This window comes from Anser anser (genome assembly GCF_964211835.1).
Source record: "Anser anser genome assembly, chromosome: 5".
NCBI lineage: Eukaryota > Metazoa > Chordata > Aves > Anseriformes > Anatidae > Anser > Anser anser.
The window spans coordinates 22,451,820-22,472,304 of record NC_139725.1 but is presented as its reverse complement, the minus strand read 5'-3'; the positions used below and the strand labels follow the sequence as shown (position 1 = coordinate 22,472,304).

Sequence of the window (20,485 nt, the reverse complement as noted above, 5' to 3'; positions counted from 1 at the left end):
ATGCAAAGGTAGAATGATGAGTTCCCATTTAAAATCTTACCCTGAGAGTTAAGATATTTATACAGGCGTTTATGCAGCCAAGGGTGCCGGGCCAAGTTTCGCAGGCAGTATGCTTAGCCTGTGTTGTTCCCTGTAAGCATCTGCTTTTGACAAAAACGTGCAGCTGAGATGCACACTGACATTTGTTTAGTTTATTGATGATGGCTTAAAAACACCTGTTGAGGTTCTGGCCATCTTTGATCAGGTTGAAAAAGGAATGAAAAAATATATATATACCAGATTTGATTCACAGATAGCATCACATGAGTGCTACTGGAAGTAATCTCTGGGAGGCTGCAGTATTCCCTAAATACGCTGCATCCCCCTGTGGGACACGTGCTTGTTTATTTCACAGTGATATCACTTATCCTTAGAGAAGTTCACAGTTCGCAGCACATTCTGTATCTCCTTTTTTAATCTCTATAAAGGTCTGTCAGGCTGGTTATTATAATGGAACAAAACACGGAGATCTAGAAAACAAAGAAATGGTGTTTGCTTGGTTTTCATCCCCGTGGTTGTAAATCAAGAGGACAAAGAAATATTGAAAAAGCATGACACTAAAAGCATAAGTAAAGAACAGAACAGAGAATTTTCTAGGGGTGATTTGGATAGTAATGCACATGGAGAGACCTGAAAAAACAGGGGCAGTTTGTTCTACCTGTCTATATATTTCTCCCTATATATCAGGTTTACAAACACTGATGGCTTCATATTGCATAGAAAGTTCTTTTCACAGTTCCTTCTGGTTGAAGATTTCATTTCTTGTACATCTCTAAAAATATACAGAATGATTAAAAAAAAAAATCTGGATGCAGCAATTTACCACCATGCTGGGACTTCCTCTGCATATGCTCAGTGTTTTAAAACTGCATCAGCAATGGAAAACCGCACACGCAGCGTTTATTACTGGCCTGCACTAACTCCTCAGTCAGCAGGCAAAACTTACCACCAGATTTTTTCCCTCTTTTAGTTTGTACCAAGCCTGCACCTTTGTGCACTCTACGCAGCTGAACAGTCTTCAAGATCAAAGCCTCATGACTGAGCACAATCTTGTTCCTGGCATGTCATGCCAGGCCCTTTTCTGTGTAAGTGCTTTGATGCAGCAGCAGCAGTCAGGAAAAATAACAAACCAAGAACAAACGGAGAGAGGAAGGAGGCAATGCAATGCTTTCTCATGTCTCTAGGCTTCTGCATTACAGATAATATGAGCAACCCTCCCTGCTCTGGCTAAGTTTATCTTCATTATCTTTGTTTTCTTTAGTTGCTGTTCCTATCAGTCATGCCTTGAGACCTCATTCTCATGTTTCTTTTAAATACCAGTGGAAACATACAGGCAAAGAACAAGAGACTATTTCCAGCCATTCGCTGTGTAGGAAGGACAGCACGCTCATCAGTTCACCCAAACTTGCACCTGGCCATCAGCAAATGGAAATGTTCTGCATTATATTATGCAAAATCACCAGCCTGGGAGGTCTTCAAGAACGATGTTTCCCTTCTGTGGAGCTCTTCTTTGCCTAGGAGTGCCTATCCTCAGTGACGGATGCTCAGATCTGAGACTCCTAGGGGCCCCTTGCCTTGCTCGGTTCTGCCAGGGGAGGCCATGACTCGGGACCAAGAGTGGGAATCACTGGTGAGGCAACTCAGAAGGAACTCAAGGACTTTTGAAAATGTGGGTAGCCTGGTTTCCAAAGTGAAAGCTATTGTGCACATATTAAAAAACAGAGACCTTAATGAATAACCCAGGAATTCAGTAATGCGAAAAAACATGGGGAAAAGAGTAGAGCCACCTTTGGAGTAAGTGAGAGGTGGTACAAAGAGAATCATTTCTATTTTAGGTGCAGCTTGTGGAAGGAGCCTGACAAAAGCTTTCTCCTTTTTTCCTCCTGAAAATTGCTGTTGGTGCAGTAGGACTGCTAACACTCCGGCTAGTGGTTACACCGAAATACCACATTCCCACAGACACTATCTTTCAACCTCCAAAGCGTGGCAGGCCTGTGGACTTGAAAGTCTCCTCTCCGCGGAGAGGACAGAGATGAATGACGGCAAAGAGAGGAACGCTTTCCACTAGAGCCAGGGAACAGGCCTGAAGGTAAAACCTGGGAATCTGTTTGTGCAGCTGCAGCAACAGCAGCTGAGATGCGAGACAGTACAGGAGGAAACATAATCGCCAGGTTTCACAGTAGTGCTGCAACTTCAGCTCGCGGGCCCCGCTGCGACCTGCGGTGTTGTGAGGAGGCAGGCTTTAGCTGCAGACAGCTGAACCCCAGGAAATTGTACAAGAGCTTCGCAGCCCGTGTCTTTGGCTTGTCAAGCACATTTTTCTATCCAAGTTCTGCAGGTGAATAGGCACTGATATAAAAATGGAAGAATAATAGCTTGACATTGAGCAGATTTATGATCTCTTTGTGCCTTCAGCCTTTGCCTAAGGGAAAGTCCTATTAAATTCATTAAAAATTTGCATAAACTGAGATTTTAGGAATGAATAAGAATGAGGATTAATATCGCTTTTCTGTGTTTATTTATAGCAGCACTTTATATACTAAACGAGTGACAAACTCTTGAAGATAGTGAGGAGCTCACTCTACAAAAACAAACACTGGATTGCATTTATAGGGCCATACAGTAAGCAAAACACTACAAAACAGCTACTTCACTTCAAAGATTTCTTCAGTACCTGCTTCTACTGGCCTGGCTGTACAGATCTACCAGCTGGTGACCAGTATGTTGACAGCCAGTGAGGAAAACTGAGATTTTCTTGTTTAATTGCATTGATGCTTTCTTTACTTTATCATGAGTTACTCTAAATAGCTGATATTGGCCAGTTTACCTAGGCTCACAGATGCCCTACTGTAAATGCATGTTTTTCTTATTGTTGCCTTCTTATCTCTTATTTCTTTAGGTTGTTTTCTACGATTACTGAAGATATCTGCTCTTAATTAGCAAATTAACGAGCAGATGTCATAAGGTGCCAATGAGCAAATTACTTTCTTTTCTTTTTCTTTTCTTTTTCTTTTCTTTTTTTCTTTTTTTCTTTTTTTCTTTTTCTTTTCTTTTCTTTTCTTTTCTTTTCTTTTCTTTTCTTTTCTTTTCTTTTCTTTTCTTTTCTTTTCTTTTCTTTTCTTTTCTTTTCTTTTCTTTTCTTTTCTTTTCTTTTCTTTTCTTTTCTTTTCTTTTCTTTTCTTTTCTTTTCTTTTCTTTTCTTTTTCATGATCTAGAAACCAGTATATGATTGGGAGAGTGGTTCTCTAGCATCATTGCTTCCTTCCATTTCCCTACCATCTTCAATTTTATCAATAAAAATACTTTTGATATCTCCTTTGCTAAACAAGCAGTAAAATCCTCCTCTGAATCACAGGTCATGTTACTGGGTGTGGGCAATGCCAAGCTTCTACTTTTGATTTCTTTATATTAATACAACCGTTGTGTTGTCATATCAACAGGAATAAGTGTTGATAACAGATAGAGGATTGGTTGAATTCCATGAGTGACTATAATATTTGTGCTTTTAGGGGTGTTGTCTGTAGTAATTTCACTTAAATTTCCTAGGAGCTTTCCAGCTTCAATTACTGGCTGCCATCACTTGTGTAGGAAGGCTGGAATTCACTCAGATAGTATGAAGGGGATCCAAGTATCCCGTGTCTATTATTTTCTCAGTTGAAGCTTTTTCGCAGTTTGACATACCAGTTCTTCAAACACTGACCCAATAGCAGGACTTAGTACCTGCATCAGCATTTAGAAAAGAAACAAGCAAAAAAATAAAATAATAATAAAAAACCACAATGCGTTGCCATTAGAAGATCTAAACCAGAATGTTGCTACACGTTATATTTTCTATGAGCAGTCAGCATCAGGTGATTTTTAAAGTACTGTATTTTCATTGTTAATTATTAGTAGATCATTAGAAAGGGCTGGCATCCTTCAGGAGATCACATTAACCATTTCCTAGATGAGCACATGCTTCTGATTGGAGGCCATGCTAATGAATTGATTAAAGCCAATCAAATCAGCCCATTTCAAACTTTACGAGACTTCTAAATAGTGATTTGAATAGCACCCACTGAATGTGGATCATCACTAAGCATCTTTATCCTGTGCTATGAAAAGTCAGGGGAGTTTTCCCTCTTGCCTTTCATGGAAACAGGCTGGAACATGTTATTCTGCCCACAGTGAAGTCAGCATCAACACTGGCAGACTCTGCGTTCATTGCAAGAACATAATTGTCAACAGTTTAACATCTGAGAAAGCTGAACAGGGAAACACCATGTTCTTCCCTGCTATAAATAATAATACAAAGCAATAGAAAAAATATTTTTTATGTTAACATATTTTAATTCAGGAGAAACACAAATGTATTTTGGCTAAAGATTATAAAGGTGTAGAATAAGCCCTTTTTAAATGGTCTACACATTTGTGCAATATATATACACATTATTTTATTAACTTGGGTCAGGTGTAGCTTGTTGTATACATGTGAAATCGCTTGTGAACCTAAAACAAGACTGTTTTCCTAGAGACAGCACTCTTAGATACCACCAAATAGGTAAGACTTACATTTATTATTAAAAAAAAAATAATTATAGTGTTTATACAAATATTTATATTCTGGTTTAAACTCATCCTTTAAAATAACAATGAACGTATGTTTAATGAAAGAATGTATATAATAATGTAGAGCCAGAGAGACTTTTCTTAATTTCCTTAAAACTATCTCCTAGATTAAAGCTTGTCTTTTGGTTAAGGGCGAAGATGAAGAAGGTAAAGCCAAAACTCTAATCCAGATTGCCTCTCAGAACAATCCTTTACACGCCCATTTTTCTTTTTCTATTCTCCTTCTGTTTACAACAGGCAAGGGAAAGAATAATGAGAAGTATTAGACATTTTCCCCATGAGGGAATGAATGTCGCCATATAACTCAGCAGGGCGTCTGGGAATTCTGCTTTTCTGGAGTTCCAGAAGTTTGGAAATGTAGTTCAGAAATTATCAGAATTAAATATGGAACAAAAGTGATGAGCAGAAAGCGCGATCCACAAAAAATGTCCATTTCCTTAATGAATTGTTTCAGTCCCGCTATCAACGAAGGAATGCGTTAACTGCACAGGCTGTAATAGAAACAAGAGAAACTTCTTTTTTAAGTGGTGTGCACAGCTGCCAAACTTTTTATCGCATCACAGACATTCCCCACGAGTTGTGTATATCCTGCGTGCTTGAGCTTTCTTATCGCTGAACATCGCAGTCTGCATTGCGCTACATACTGCTCAGCTGCTTCCCCTTCGTAGAGGCTCATATATCGCGCGCTTTGCCTTGTGCGAGGATGAGGTTAACAGTCTTTTAGTTGCTGCCTGATTTGCTCCTACTTCTCCTAACTTCTCGGTGTAGTTAGTTGCATTTGTTCTTAATGAGCGTACTAGTTGTATTTAGTTTATCTGGGACAAGCTAATTAATTTAATTAATTTAACTATTTAGCTGGGACAAGCACATGATCCCCCCGACTGTACATCTTTGCTCAGTGCTCTCCATGAAAGCCAAATGCTATCAGAAAAGAATTGCTGTTCCCCTTCTTCAGTTACACTACCCCATTTCTTCTGTCTTATCCCTTTCCAAAGCTGTATATTCTTAATTTTTCCGGAATGTTTTTTCTATGTGCATTCGGATTTTGGTCACTCTGCTTCCTCAGGCATTGTTTTCTCTCCTGGCTTGATCTTCCATCTTCCCCTTATGTTCTTGATACACCCTAAATAATTCAAGGTACACTTTATGAGACCCACTGCTGTATGCTGTGACAATAATGAAACATGAGCACATAAGACATATTCCCTCTGTGCATATTTCATATGCACGTATGCAAAAGGTAGAATATTGCTCTTCCCTCTTAAACATCGGCGAGGAACGGTGAGCTGGGCAAACGGTGGTAAAGGTTCTCTGGAAAAGTGACTAGGACTTGGTCCTGAGGTTTTTGTTTTCTCAAGGGATATATATACACTGCACTGCAGTTCTGTTGCCACCTAACATAATCCTTTGCACCACAGCTGAAGGAGAATGTTCCAAGGCAGAATCCAAGTTTCTCCTTCACGCACGCTTACGTTGTTTTATCTTTTGGCATTCATCTGAGAGATGACCCAGGGGATAAAATGAAGTGTGTGCAGAGGCCCATCTTCCTTCAGTGTTGCAAAAAGCTTGTTTTTCTTCAGGATTGGAGGTCCATCTCTGGGCGTACATTGCCTAGAGCTTTACTTTATTGGTGCACTTTGTTTTGCTTTCTATTCTTACAGTCTTTCAGGCTTTCCTGGAAATAGTGCCTGGAGACCTTTCCCTTCTGGACGCTGCTGCTACCCTCCCCCACAGTATCAGCACATCAACCCTGCCAGCTCCAGCTTTAAGAATGCAATGTTCTCGGGAGTCGACAAGAACATAATTTGCAGTGGCATTTCATTGACATACCCTGCACCCCAAGGGTCAGGGTAGCAGCCTGCAACAATGTGGCCTACAGAAAAGCCAGTAAGTTGCTTTGCAAAATCAGTAGTGCGCGAATAGCCATCCACTCTCTTCCCTCTTGCTTCTGCTCTGTCTCCAAAACGTGGAGTTCCCATCTGTCAGTGTTTCTCTGGGGCACCTTTTTTCTCCATGTAACCTTTCCCACTGTTTTCTTTGGCAGCACTCACCAGAGGTCTCTTACACCATTAGGGCAACTTGAGGTGGACAGGATCTCCCTTATTTTATTCACACTCGTCATTCTTTGAAGAAATCTCTGGGCATCTCTTTTCATAAGGGAAAACTTCTTGAGCAAGCAGCAGGTAGCTGTCATGTACATGCCTTGCCTGGAGGTTAGAGAATTAGCTCAGTAGAGCCTGAGATGTGAAATTCAATACAATTTGACTGCCTAAACCCATTCTGTTTCTTTTAAAATCCTAACATTCACTTCTTTTAAAATCTTAACTTTCACTTGTGACATATTTATTTATTTTATGCTAGGTAATCACCTGGACAAGGGCCTTTAAAAGACATTATTGGGGGAAACCTAAAAAGCTCTGTCTCTAGGCCTGGGATTAGGGCTGTTGCACAGTGAGCCTTTTAAACCCTCTCATCCATCCTGGTCATCTTTTGAAAAACACAGCCTGACCAACGCATGGTTAAAAGAGCAACCCAAGCCCAGGGACCAGTTTCTGTTTCCAAATCTTTGGGTGAGTTGTAATAACTGCAGCTACATCAGCGTTGTTGTGGGTGCTTGAAACCTCAGCTACTGGTCCTGGCTTTGAGCTGAAGAGCAGTATAGGCTTATTGGGTTAGTGCTCCTAGCCCCTTTTAAGTGCAAACAGATTAGTTTAGACTGTACTGGTAATGGCTTAGCCTGGTTGTGCAATATAGTGATGGTTTTCATGCTTTCATATTCTGCTTCTCATCACATCGAAGCAGCAGGAATTTACTGCTGGGAGCAGCTGTGACATATTTCTTTCTTAAACTGCTACAGCTGTTTCCCAAGCAAACTGAGGAGCTTGGCACTGACACCCCTGTACTTTTCCACTCACACAGCCTTTGAAGAGGAAGGTCAGACTCTGTTAATAAGCCTCTAGACCTCTGAGGGCTGAGGGACTTCCTTGCCCATTAGAGAAAAGGCATCCTGGCCTGAGCAAATGGGCTTGCTGTGTGGATGAACAACAGGTGTAGTGTTAGGCTCTGGTCTCAGTCCCAGGTCTTAAATACCAACGTGCAATCCAGAATCACTTCTGGCTTAAGTCACTTGACATTAACTCTTCTTGCCCTACCATTGTGACAAAGACTGAGCAGCTTTTAGTGGTAAAGCCAGCTCTGGAAAATGAGCACGGACTGTGCAAGTACCAGGAAAATTATGGAGCTTGCCCCTAGAGCAATTGCAGCCATCACCATAGCTGAAAGATTGCTGTTGTAGCCTTGCGGAGGCAATGCAGCAGTCAGGGGCAGGTTTACGTCTCTAGGATTCAAGTCTTACTCCTAAAATCTGTACTCAGCATAGATTGCACAGGAGATTTTGCTGCTCTGGGTTGCCTGTAGCACCCTGGGAACTCCCCAGGAAAGCACAGGGCAATGGGGCAGTGTGGTGACAGCCAGGCAGGACACTGGTAATGTTGGCACAACAGCTCTGTATGTAGTATAGAGAAATATTCTGCCTTTTCATCTGAATGATTGATTCTCTCTGTCACCCCTTCTAACCCAAGAGAGGCAAAACAATCCAGAAGAGAGACTGAATTGCTGAGCATTTGTTGAAAATAAGAGTGAAGCTAATAATTACTTCAAACTCAGCTTAAGAGTAAATAGCAGTAATCAAATGAGATGGGGATAGAATAGAGCCCTGTGCCTATAAAGGGACAATATGAAAAGAATAACAGGGGCTTTATACCATCATCATAATCAAATTGAATGAGTGCACATTAGCCATCACATTGATGTTAATAAGAAGTGAAATCTTTTTTTTTTTCTGGATGTAGATTAACTAACGAGTAAATCCCATGCATTAGTAATAGTGGAAATACTTTGTTTAAGCCAAAGAAATCAGAAACCGTAGCTCTCTACCACCCATCCTCACGAAGAAACTCAGCAGCAAAGGCTTTTCAGCCAGCATGGAGCAAGGCTGCACGCAGGGCAGCTCTCAGCATCGTCCAGCCCTCCAGCGGCATTCACAGGCTGACGCAGCAGCCAGCTGCCCATCCAGCTCTCCCAAGGCTTGGCGAGGCCGCCAGGGTCACCACAACGCGAAACCCCAGCGAGTTGTTCTGCACGGTCACTTGGGAAGTGCGGGTTACAGTAGCGGGGAAGGCAGAGCGCTGCAAGAGGAGCTACAAGTATTTGAGCCCACAGGGGTGTAAATCTCTCCCTCTCTCCAGTCAGTGGCTGCTCTAACTGCTTTGGGACAGCAGCCAGCTGGATATTGCATAGCTGTACTCCTGTCGGGGCCTGGGTGCTAGGCCTCTTTCCAAAGCCTGGCAATTAAACCAGGAAAACATTCAGCTGGGGGATAATTTAAAACTTTAACTGTAGTGCTAACCAGAACAGGAAATGCCATCGTTTAACAGGATTGGCAATGGCCGGTCGCTGCTGCTCGCCCTACAACGAAGGGAGAAGCGTGGAGCAAAGTGTAATGCTGGGCATAAATCTCTGCCCCCCGTGAAACAAGATGCGCTCTTGTAGACGTTTTACTGGGTAATTTCATCCTAATTGTAAAGAAAGAGAAACAAAGAGGGCTCTCCACCGTTCCCCCAGGCAAGTGGTCGCCCATCTGATGAGCACTTGCGGGGGCTCACCGAGGGTGAGCAGGGTGCTGCCGGTCAGCAGCTGGAGCAGGATTGCCACCCGCCAGTTATCTGACAGGAGGTGCACTGCTCAGGGCAAGGACAAGGGGAGAGGAGGTGTTTGGGGAAGAATCTCTGTCACGACATGCCAGCCCGAAGGTGCAGCAGGGATGGGCTGTGCTCACTGAAGTGAACGCACAGACTGCCCATGGCTGTCGCTCATTTCTGACAGGGTTTCAATGCGATGTTTTAGCATGCTGGTAGACTTCAGACTGTCGGCGCATCCGTTCATTTCTGATGGATCCTTCTGGCTTGTGAAGAAGCATGGAGTGGTTGTCAAGCGTCTGTACGCATGTAGTCCAAGGAAGACCTGCTGAACTTTGCTTTGAACACTGCTCTGCTATGAAGCGGTACTGGTATCCCTACTGGAGCAACGGCTGCAGCCCAGGTCTTCCCTGGATGTGTTCTTACCGAGAATATTATATTGTTCTTTAAGCTCTTTGCTCTAATGAATATTTAACTGTTTTATCCAGACTGTTTCATTCAATCTCCTCTAGCAGCAGGAAGTGGCAGTGCTAAATGGCCAGGGAAGGCTTTGAGGAGGAAGGAGGTAGTGTAAGTAGCAGCCGTGCAGAAACATAGCTGGAAGCTACTCCTGCTTTCTCAGAATAATATTTTTTTTCTTTTCCCCTCTGCTTTCTGTTCCTTCCTCAATCTACTGTTTCAGCAGAGCTTGACGCGTATAGTGTGTGGTGGAAGGAAGAGGGAAAAGCAAGGGAGAGCTCTTGCCCTTGCCCTCGCTGCTCTGAATTACTAACTGCTCACTGAGGCTCAGCCGGGTTTGGAGTGCTGGGGCCCTGCCACACTCTGAGTGGTTTTATGCCTAGTTTTGCAAGACAGGAGTGATGTGACATGGGCATTGCTGTCTAGAAGAGGATGCAACTGTGAATGTTTATGGCAGTCTAGAAGGCAGCAGCACAATCCATGAGCACTCAAGCTCCAGCCTTTGTGCTTGTATTTCTTGCTGGGGAGGCTAGGCTGTTCCCTGGTCTGTCAACCAGTGTCTGTGAATGCCATTCTTGAGCATCTATTTCTCTCTGTGAAACATATGAAACTGTGGGCTCAGGACCAGGACTCACTAGGCAGCCAGATGTCTGAAAGTTATGCCTTACAAGGCTGAACCTAATTCGCCTTTAGGAATTAAACCCTTAGGTATTTCTTGTATACAGTACTGTTTACAATCCAGCAAGTACGATTAACTCAGGTCTCAGTATCTATAGATAAATAATGCTTTTCATTTGCTTAAATCCCTCTATAAGGGCTCGCCTGTTTGAGAACTCGTCAATAAGGCTGGCAGGGTGACTGCTGTATGTTCCTAATCCTTTAACCATTTGTTTACAAACAACAGTTGGGTGTCTGTGCTGTGCAAATTGGTCAATAAGAGGAGAAGTTAACAAAAGGCACATAGAAGAGGATTCAATTTTGACTGTTTATTTTTCAATTTCTAAGAAAATGAGCGATAATTCTTGTTTTTTTTTCAGGAATTTATATGCCTTAGTATTTGTTGTCAATTCCTTGGCGTTCCTTTTTGAGAGACTTGCAGTGGGTGCTGTGCTGTTAGAGTCTGAGTCGGAGAGATTGGGGTGAGACGAAAACATCTGTTCCGTACTTGGGGATATCTTGAGTGGAAAAATCTCACAAATTTGATTTAACATCACTAATGTGATTTTAGTTTTAAAGCAGTCTGTACAGATAGTTTCATTTGTGCACAATCACTCCCACACCTTGGCGAGCAGGCCAGGTTCAGCCTAACCACATTTTGCAAGGCGACTCGCAGCACAGATTTGAGCGCCTTCTGTCACGCAGCACATCCCTGTATGTCTGTGCAAGTCAGGACTCCAGCCATTTAACATAGATATTGGACTGCACTGTTTGATATCAGTAGTGTATTTAAACTGCAGTTAAATTAGATTAAATCATCATTCATATACGCGCTCTTCTGTCACATCTTGGTGGTAACTATTAATTTAGTAAAATTTGGTTAAATGCACATAAAAATCATCTTATCCTGAAGGAAAATAATAGTGGAAACCATTGATTTTCAAAAATAGCTTGATTTTGTTTGATAGCTATTTAGAGTACCAAGTTGTAATAGATATGAGCATTGTCTCTGTGGGAAGATGCCTGAGAGCATGTTCAAAGGTACAGGTTTAAAAAACAAAATAAAACACACAAACCCACAGTAGTACCTTGAATTTAATAGCCTATAATATTCTTTAGTGAGACTCTGTAAATGCAATAACTGTTGCTACATGCTTTTTGGTTATTTTTCTAGAATACTGTAGTGTTTTTATAAGATTGTTTAGACAGATGTTCTTCCTTTTTTGTACAAGAACTATTTGCTGTTTTGAGGCTCAGAGATATTCCTTCTGATGTTGAATTGACATCTGGTCTCTGTGGCAGGATGTTTGCAGGTAGAATTGCCGTGGAAATGCAGCAGTTGGATGATTTAAGTACACAAAGTTTTAGAATTGCGGCAGACAATACATTTAGAAAAACATAAATCCTGACCTGTATTAAATGTACCTCCTAGTGAGTGTGAGAATTTAGGGAATTTTAAGATCAGGTTTTCTCTTAGATGTTCCTGCTGCATCTTGAAAGCACAAGGACAGATTAATCTGATTATGAATACGACAGTTCTTGAGAATCTGAATGCTTATACAACGATTTTCCTCTGAGAGACTCAAGTCACAGACTAATTGGAGAATCCCTAAAACCAGAGGGAGCAGTATTAGATACCAATACTTTCAGATGCCTGGTCGTGAGACTGCTCTCTCACGGCTGGTCAGTCCGTTTGCAGGGATGGACGAGCATGGGAGAGGTCACAGCAGTGCTTGTCCTCGCTGCCCTGTTCCGCTGGGATGTCGCAGCAGGATAAAGGGACAGACATTCATCGCTTCAAAGAACGCTTTTGTATTCAAATCAGTCAGCATCAACAAATACTGAGCTGATTATCTGTGGTATCTATTGACCATTAATTACACTGTTTTCACCCTTCCTTCTTCAGATATTCAAAGTTTTACACTACAGAACCTGTGTCTTTCCAAAATGCAGAGTTCCCATACTTCTGTCCAGAATATCCACAAGAATATCCACTGTGGTTGTGTCAGGGTCACTGTGCACACATTGTGTCAGACTGAGCACGTTCAGTTTTCATCCACTCCAACCAGAATACCAGCCACGCAGGAAGATAGCCAAAGCCCTCCTCTTACATCCAGGATGGCTGGACAGACATGTCCAGAGTAACTTGGACACACGGCAGCCAAAGATCGTTCTGTGAGAGAAGCAACGTGGCTTCCTTGAGCTGTTCAAACCTCTTTACACGGACTGCCTGCAGTCAGAGAAGAGAAATTATGCTGTGCTTTTCTGTAAAGACTGGTGCTACTATTCTTTCACCGCAAATAAGGCTACTTCCTCTCCTATCTCGCATTCCAGCAGAAGAGGAGATCCCTTTAGCTGGTATGGGAGGGCTTGTTTCCCTGTGGTCTCAGCCCCCTGGATATTGCAGTCCACTTGCACCTAGACCAGGTGCAAAGCACCCTCAGTCCCCTCAGATGGCTGTTTGCATAAGGTATAAAGTCTGTTACAATCATTCGTCTTTCCTTTTGGTGATTATGAGTTCCTATTCAAGTTTTGTCGATTTAGGAGCAAATGAAAGAGAAGCGAATGAACCTTTGCTGCCAGTAGAAGAGGACAAAGGAAATGCAGTGTTGAATTACCCAATGTGTAGTGGCAAATGCTGTCAGAAAAATAAGATGCGTGTCTGTTGTAACCTAAGAATCTGCCTAGCTCTGGTGCAAGAACAGGATGTTGATGCTCTGTGTTTGCAGATTTCCTGTCTGAGCAAAATTAAACCCTTTACCTGTGTGTGCTGCTGGTTTTATCTTTGACAGGATAGTTCCCTGCAGAATTCCTGTTCTTACTGGGTTTACTGGTGTTTGTGATTCTCAGTTTGAATGTATAACTGGGTAGCAGGCTGTCTTCCTATTTCAAAATGCTGAATGCTAACAGAAGATGAGACTACTCGTTAATGAGTTTTGTATTCACTGGATAGTTTTCACTGTGGAACCTCATTATTTCAAGTCATATAGTTGTCCTCTAATAGGAATTATTATACTGAATCCTATTTCTTTCATGTGAATTTCCATAGGTGCGCCATTTTAAGGCACTATTTTGGGTATGAGACAATTCAAATGAAAGAGTGCTATTTAAATTCAGTGCTTCTTAAGGACAGAGAATCCCTTTTCAAATCGTTCCTAGTCAATCAGCTAAAAGCCTCAATTTTTTTTTTTCTAATTTAATGGTGGCTCCAAAGAGTTAACTACATTCCTCTGGAGCAATGCCACTGAGACAAATTAGATATTCCAAGCAGAAGCAGGTTCATTGTGTAGTTTGCACATGTGAGACAGTATTATTCATGGTGATTTTATCAAGAAAAGATACTGAACTTCTCAGAAAATAGTATGTATTGGGCTAAGTCGTGCAATTCTCATTCCTGCTTGTGAACATTTGCACAAATAGACCCATTGACTTTCCAGTGAAAGTGTCTCATTATGATCATTCCTATTACAGTGATCATTATGTGATTTGAAATAATAAAGCACCACAGCCTCATTGACTTCAGTGACACTACTTGGTCCACCAGCATGAGTAAGGGCTGTGCAATGTAGTTAAGAAGATCTTAATAACAAAACCTCTGTTACCAAGTTAAATATAAGCCCCACCACGGCCCTGCCATGGAATAGTCACAAAACTGAGCGGGCACACCACTACTCCCCCACACTCATCCCCCTCCGGTTTTTCTTTCAGAACAAAACCAGCTGTAACTAGAGGCTGAGTTTTGCAAACTGAAAAGAGCTTGTAGCAAAAAGAACAAAGGTGCTAGTGTGCAGAAGCCACCCTGCAAAGAATGTTGGCAGGGGACGAAGCCAGACCCTTCCACTACTGTAACCTTAGACTATCATTTGTTGATGTTGATGTATTCCTAATAAGTGAGGAAAAGAGAACACAGGAGAAAGGGAGATGGAGAACTTAAGACCTTCTGGAGACTAAGCTTTTCGCATTTTTATGGAACCTGGCAAGGTAGAAAGAACTCTTTATTGAGTGATAATATCATACACTGCACAATTTACCCTTATGGGTAAATGCCATAATTTGCAGCCTTTTTATTTTACAGAAGTGAAACCAGTAAAGCAAAAATGCTCTGTCAGTCAAGTCCAAAGTGCAGACAGGTATGGAATCGTGGCTCCGGTTCCTGAGGGAGCTGGTGCTTCCTCACAGAGTGAGCTGTTTAGCTAACAGATGAAGTGGTGTGATGTGGAGCACAGCAGAGCATTACTTCAGTGTGAAAACGCTATGGAGTTTGGGCTTTCCTTGCATGCTAGGAAGGAGTCTCAGTGAACAGAAAACACCATTTTAGTAGTAATACTCCTGTCTAGGGAGGCAGAGCCTGATGGATGGATTAGTCTGTGCTCTTGGGCTGAAGTGTTATTTTTTCTTTTTGTTATAGCAAAGGAAAAAAAATCTCTTAGACATCCTCTAATGCATGAAGAAATCACACAAGGGTCCATAAGCAGTCATTTTCTACCTGAGGATCTCTAACCATCTCAGAAGTATGCAGTGTCTTTATGTCCATTTGGCAAACAAATTGAGACAGAGAGGAGTTGTGGCAAAGCCATGACCAGCACACGAATTTGCTGGCTCTTTCTCTCTTCCACCAGAACATAGCATTAAAAGGAGTTTTCTATGCCAGTTTTACAGTAGCCTTTGACTTCGAATGGATGAGGTGGAAATCACAGCTGCAGTGAAGTCAACAGCAATTTTGTCCCTCGCTGCAGTGTCCCCGTTAAGTAGCAGATATTGTAAAAATATTTCACAGCCATCAAGTCTGTATGAATTATCAGCAGCTGTCAGTTTTTTATGCTGAAAGATAAAGGCCAGTAAAAGCCATGGTATCTTTTTAAGTTATAATGCTATAAGGATGAAAAATTCAGTCCATTCCAAGGGTTAAACCCAAGCTTCTTCTCTAAAGTTTCTATGGCAACTAGATGCAATCTATACTGATATTGTAGTTAATGAAATGTTTCTTCCAGACCAACAGGGCAACACGTAGCATTCGGTAATGAGGAATGTCTTTGGGGAAAGAACAGTGGCATCAAAGCTGCCTTCTAGCAAACTATATTGCATGCTAAAAGCCTGGGGTAAAGTGTGTCCTGACATCCAAATTCCCTTCTGTTTATTCATAGTGCTTCCTTCATGTCTGCTCTGATGAAAAGAAACTCTGGTAATAAGAACATTAACTGAGAAGGAAGAGAGTAAGGAAAGAAAAAATATATGATCACTTTCGGTAATGCTACTGAAACTCAGCCTATCATTTTTAATTGTCATAATCTTTTTGTGAAGAAGCTTGTAGATATTTTTGCTTGAAAGAGATTTAATTTTCCTTATAAATGGAATAGCTAAATGTGGACATTTTATGTCAACATAATGTATCATATCTGTATGTATGTGTATGAATCATATTGATATAGATTAAGTCTCTCCGCTCATCTTGACTTCTCAGAAGCTGCAAGCTTTGCTAGCCTCAATGCAAAACCCAAAACACACATTTTCAGCCTAGATTCATCCCATCAGATAAAAGACAATGATAAGAGGTTTAAAAGTCTGTGCAGGTGTATCTGAGAGACGGAGGTAGCAATTCAGGCCCAGCGTTCTGCACCTGAGTGGTGACACAAACTCCCCTGGTGCCCCCTGGTCCCTTATGGCAGGATCCTCTGCTGCCTGTTCCTTCCCCGTGCGCTGGGGCAGAGCCCTTCAGCTGATGCACGGGTCAGGGGCAGCGCTTAGGAACTGTATGGCGGCTTTTTTCCCTGCATGAGAAGATCTCTTCCCACCTCTGCTCTGGGGCAAGACTGCTTAGTCACCTTTCTGAAGCTGTAGACTTGCTTACAGACTTGCAAAAAAATCTTACAAATAAATAAGTAAATATAACCACAGCTCTCTTACTTTGGGTGTCCAGGTTTAAGATGCTGGCCATTGAATTTCTATAAATCCTTTCCCCACACACAGGCCTTGAAGAACTGTATTAATAAACAATCCATCCACGCTTAATGGATACGTCCCGTCTGTCTTCAGTATCACAGGAATGCTAGTGCATTTTCCTACCTTCTCTCACGGCATGAGAGAAAGTAGGAAAATATTCTCTCCCTGGTCAAAAAAACAAAAACAAAAACAAAAACAAAAACAAAAACAGATGAGAGCTTTAATTTGCTGGGATGAAAATTTGTTGTTCTGTATGAATATGCTATGTTTATGTTGGGAGAGATACACGCTGTACCTACTGTGCTGTAGTAGTACTGCTGTTGTAGCTATGACAGCCTAAGGACATAATAAATAAATATATAAATAAAGCACACAAATTCTACTTCAAGGCTTGGAAATTGGCTCAGATGCTAAAATGCTGGTCTGCTGCTTCCAGTGCTGTCAACTGATCTAGTAAGAATAAGCATGCTTTTTCTTTCCACTTGCCTGGCATTGCTTTCAGATATGTGTGCAGAAAAAGAGAATAAAACAGGTTACGTGCAATAACAATTCTTATCCTGGAAATTGAAACGTATTATATTGGCTAAAGGGTTTCAGAAGTGTACTGAATAAAGACTTCAGAGCTTGGCCTTAGGGCTGTGAGGAGCAGGTTTGTGCTTGGCGCTCCCACCAAGAGGCAGACCTGAACCAGGCAGAGGGGCTGCAGATGTTGTGCCGTGATTTCTTAGCCATGAGGTAGATGCTTCTGTTCTGTTTCTGCTAAAGCATTGCTATATAGTGAGAAGGTGGTGTCCTTTTAGCTGGACCTGTCAAGGATCTCCAGTTTTGTAGGGTTGTCTCCATCTGGTATTAGACACTTTCATTTAGGCATCTGCATTTGAGGATTTTTAGTAAATCTAGTTTTAAGTGTATAAACTGTAAAAGAAACCCCCATGGCTGTACCCCTGTCTCTGTACCATTAAAATACAGTGGAAGATACTAAAAATATCTTTAGTGGAGTGCTGGATAAAAAGCAGTGTTTCCTAAGAAAATTAGCAATTTTTTATTTTTTTATTTTTTTACCTTCTCATTCTTGGAACATCATTAACAGCCTTAGGAAATAAAGAACTAGGTACCTTAAAATGTCCTTGTAAACTTTATACAGCCACTTAAAATGAAGCATGGTAGTAATTTATTTCCAAAAGGTTGAACTTAGTAAAAAAAAAAAAAAAAAAAAATGTCCCTTAGTGAGGATTTCCTTCTCCTTAGCCAGGTTATATTAAACTGTATAATGTGTATAATGCTTGGTCTCTGCTAAGCCTCGTGCACTCTGTCTCTTCTGTTGCTCTGATGTTCTCCTCTCTCCACTGACTACCAAATACACTAATAACTAAAGCATTTATATCTGAAGCGGTGTTAGATCCAGAAACTTTATTTTGGTGCGCAAGGATGATATTTGCCATTGTTTTAGCAGCTGAATAAGAAAATGTTCGCCAGCATTAAGCAAAGCCAGTGTTTTCAGCTTTCTCTGTATTTTGGAAACTGTTTGGGTCACTAAAATTGAAATGAAATGGTGCAGGCAGTAGTTGATATGCCCGAGAACAGGTTTTGTTGTTAAAAATGCTTTATATTAGTAATAGTCGTTTTCACTTGAGTTAGGTAGTATGCTGATGGAAGAGTTGAACACATCTTCCCCAAGGCTGTTCTAAAACTGTATTTTTCCAGCCTTCAGTTGTGTCGAATACAACATCTCAGTACAGATCTTTATCTGCTGTTATTTGTCTGAGGTTCAGAATAGTATTTTTGTTTGAGATTTCACCTCTGTAAAAACAAAACAAAACAGAGCACTGAACACGGCCCATCAGGGTCACAATGAAAACTTGTGTCATCAAAATCTCAATGTGCAACCCACAGGAAATTGGAGCCAGTAGAGCATTTTAGCAGGATAGATAGTCATTTTGGTGTTAGGGTGCTGCGTGTGTCAGCATGGCAGCTGTTGTGCTATGAAAAGTTCTCTGTGCATCGAGCCGAGGCACAAATAAAGCTGACCTAGAACCATGCTAAGATTGCTGTGGCCAAAGAAATGAGGCTCTTCTTCTTGAATAAGTCAACTTTGAGTTGAGCATGTGTTTTGCAGTAGTAGAGATTTCATGCAAACTTCATTTGGCAATTAGCCCATAAACGTTTGCTTTTTCCAAAACAGTCTCAGAGTAATTACTGTATATGAGCAGTGATCAGTTATCAGGTGAATTATGTATTGCAACAACAGAGAACATTTTCTTTGAGACAGATTATGACTTGCCATGCAAAGTGTTAGGAAGCTGAAGATGAGGAATATGGGCATCCAGAACAGCTCAGGCTATTGGCTGAGGCTGGCGAGACCCTGTCCTCTCCCACCCTGCATGGGCCCTGGTGCTTGTGTGCCTGCATTAGTGAAATGTATTGTTTTCCATGGCAAAGGACCTGGAAAACCGTGGAATGAGAAGGCTTTTGCACCTTTGCACACTAGGTAAATCTAGTTGTGCGGATGTATGTGTGCAGCTTTTGCTTGCCTTGCTTACTTGGTGCCTCCAAGGTCTCTTACAGTAACTTGGCTGGTGCAGAGCTACAAAAAATAGCCTTGTTGATTGGAGTTCAATCCAATCCTCCTTGGTATTTGACACCGTACAGATAGAAGATAGGCAATAGAAAATTCCTTGTTCAGTGTCTGCCCTTTCCTATTCTTCACAAGACATTTTAGTACTATGGCTAAAGAAAAGATATCTTACAGCACAAAGAGGCAGGAACGGTGCCACAAAGCAACACTCACACAATCCCTGCCCCTTCTATGCCGTAGGAAAAGTATTGCATACTGACTGCAGTTTGTGATGTCCCATATTGTTAGTAGAAGTGACCTGTCCATACTCTTTCATTATTAATGTTTTTCCTGACTGAGCTGAAAGATTTTGGACTTCACGATTTTTTTCAGCGCATCATTCTCATCTCAGTGAATCAAGCACTATAATACTGTTAAAACTTATCATTTATCAAATGGGCACAGGACCGAATTCAGATCTAGTGTAAATGGATAGAGAAAGATTACTGTACAGATTTTCTGGGTCACTCTGCTTGTCTTTTGGCAGTATAATGCTTCTTGTGAGCTGAGCCAATTGTGGCTGGCATTGCAGCTCTAGCAACATGGGATATTAGTGTATATTGTTTTACCACTGCACCTACAAACTCAGTGTACAGCAGCTTTGACGAATGTGATTGCAGAAATCCTGAGATGCCTGTAAGAGCACTGTAAGCACTATGATGGGGAAGGATTTTCTTCAAAATACTGCAGATGAAGTGTATATACAGGGAACTAAGTTTGGGTCCTGAGCTTTACTGCTTGTTCACTAAGCCAGAAGAATTTGTGTGAGTTTTACATAGAGGACATGTTTGTATTTAAAAAAGGACACTGAGATACGTCTTGGAGGCAGAAGCATAGAGCAATGAAAACCAAATATAACGATGCTTCTCAGACACAGGGAGTCCTGTCATGATAGAAGGCCAGTTGAGGAAGGAGGCAAAGATGATTAAAATGAATAAATTGCAGCCAGGGAGCGGGCCCTCTCTTCCTCCTTACATGCTGCTCAGTCATCGTAGGTATGAAGGTCAAGGCTCTTCAGTATTCCTCTGCCTGTACTCAGTGCTGTAGCTAACTGTTTGTTTTACATGAGGAATTCTTTACTTCCCCAAATAAATAAAACTGTCTGTATTAGCTTTGTCTATCAAAAAGAACATGCACAGATTTGTGCAGATCTTGACCCTACAGGAAGCTGTAAAGATTTTTTTTTCTTTTTATTTGTCATACTTACTGAATAAAAGATTTAATAAAATGAATTTAGATAGTGCCAGTTCCCATTAATTTAAGGAAACTATTCATTATCACTACTATGAAACTATAGGTATGCTTTCTATAATCCTTCCCCTAGAAAGACCAAAGTGTGATGGCCTTCCTAATACCTGGGGGTGAAGGAGAAACCTCATCTTGTCTTCCAGGGTTGTTATTTTATACTAGCTCCTTTCTTGTTGGACTGGAGTTGTCTTTTACTTGTCTAATCCTATTCCAAAGCGGGCAT

At 41.4% G+C, this 20,485-nt stretch overlaps 1 long non-coding RNA gene across 1 annotated transcript; it reads left to right on the top strand.

Moving 5' to 3' along the window:
* Positions 1–1,191: 1,191 nt before the first annotated feature.
* Positions 1,192–19,414, top strand: LOC310900464. The gene is made up of 3 exons (XR_014585144.1): positions 1,192–4,579; positions 6,317–6,534; positions 10,841–19,414. It is a non-coding gene; the product is annotated as an uncharacterized lncRNA (long non-coding RNA).
* Positions 19,415–20,485: the final 1,071 nt, after the last annotated feature.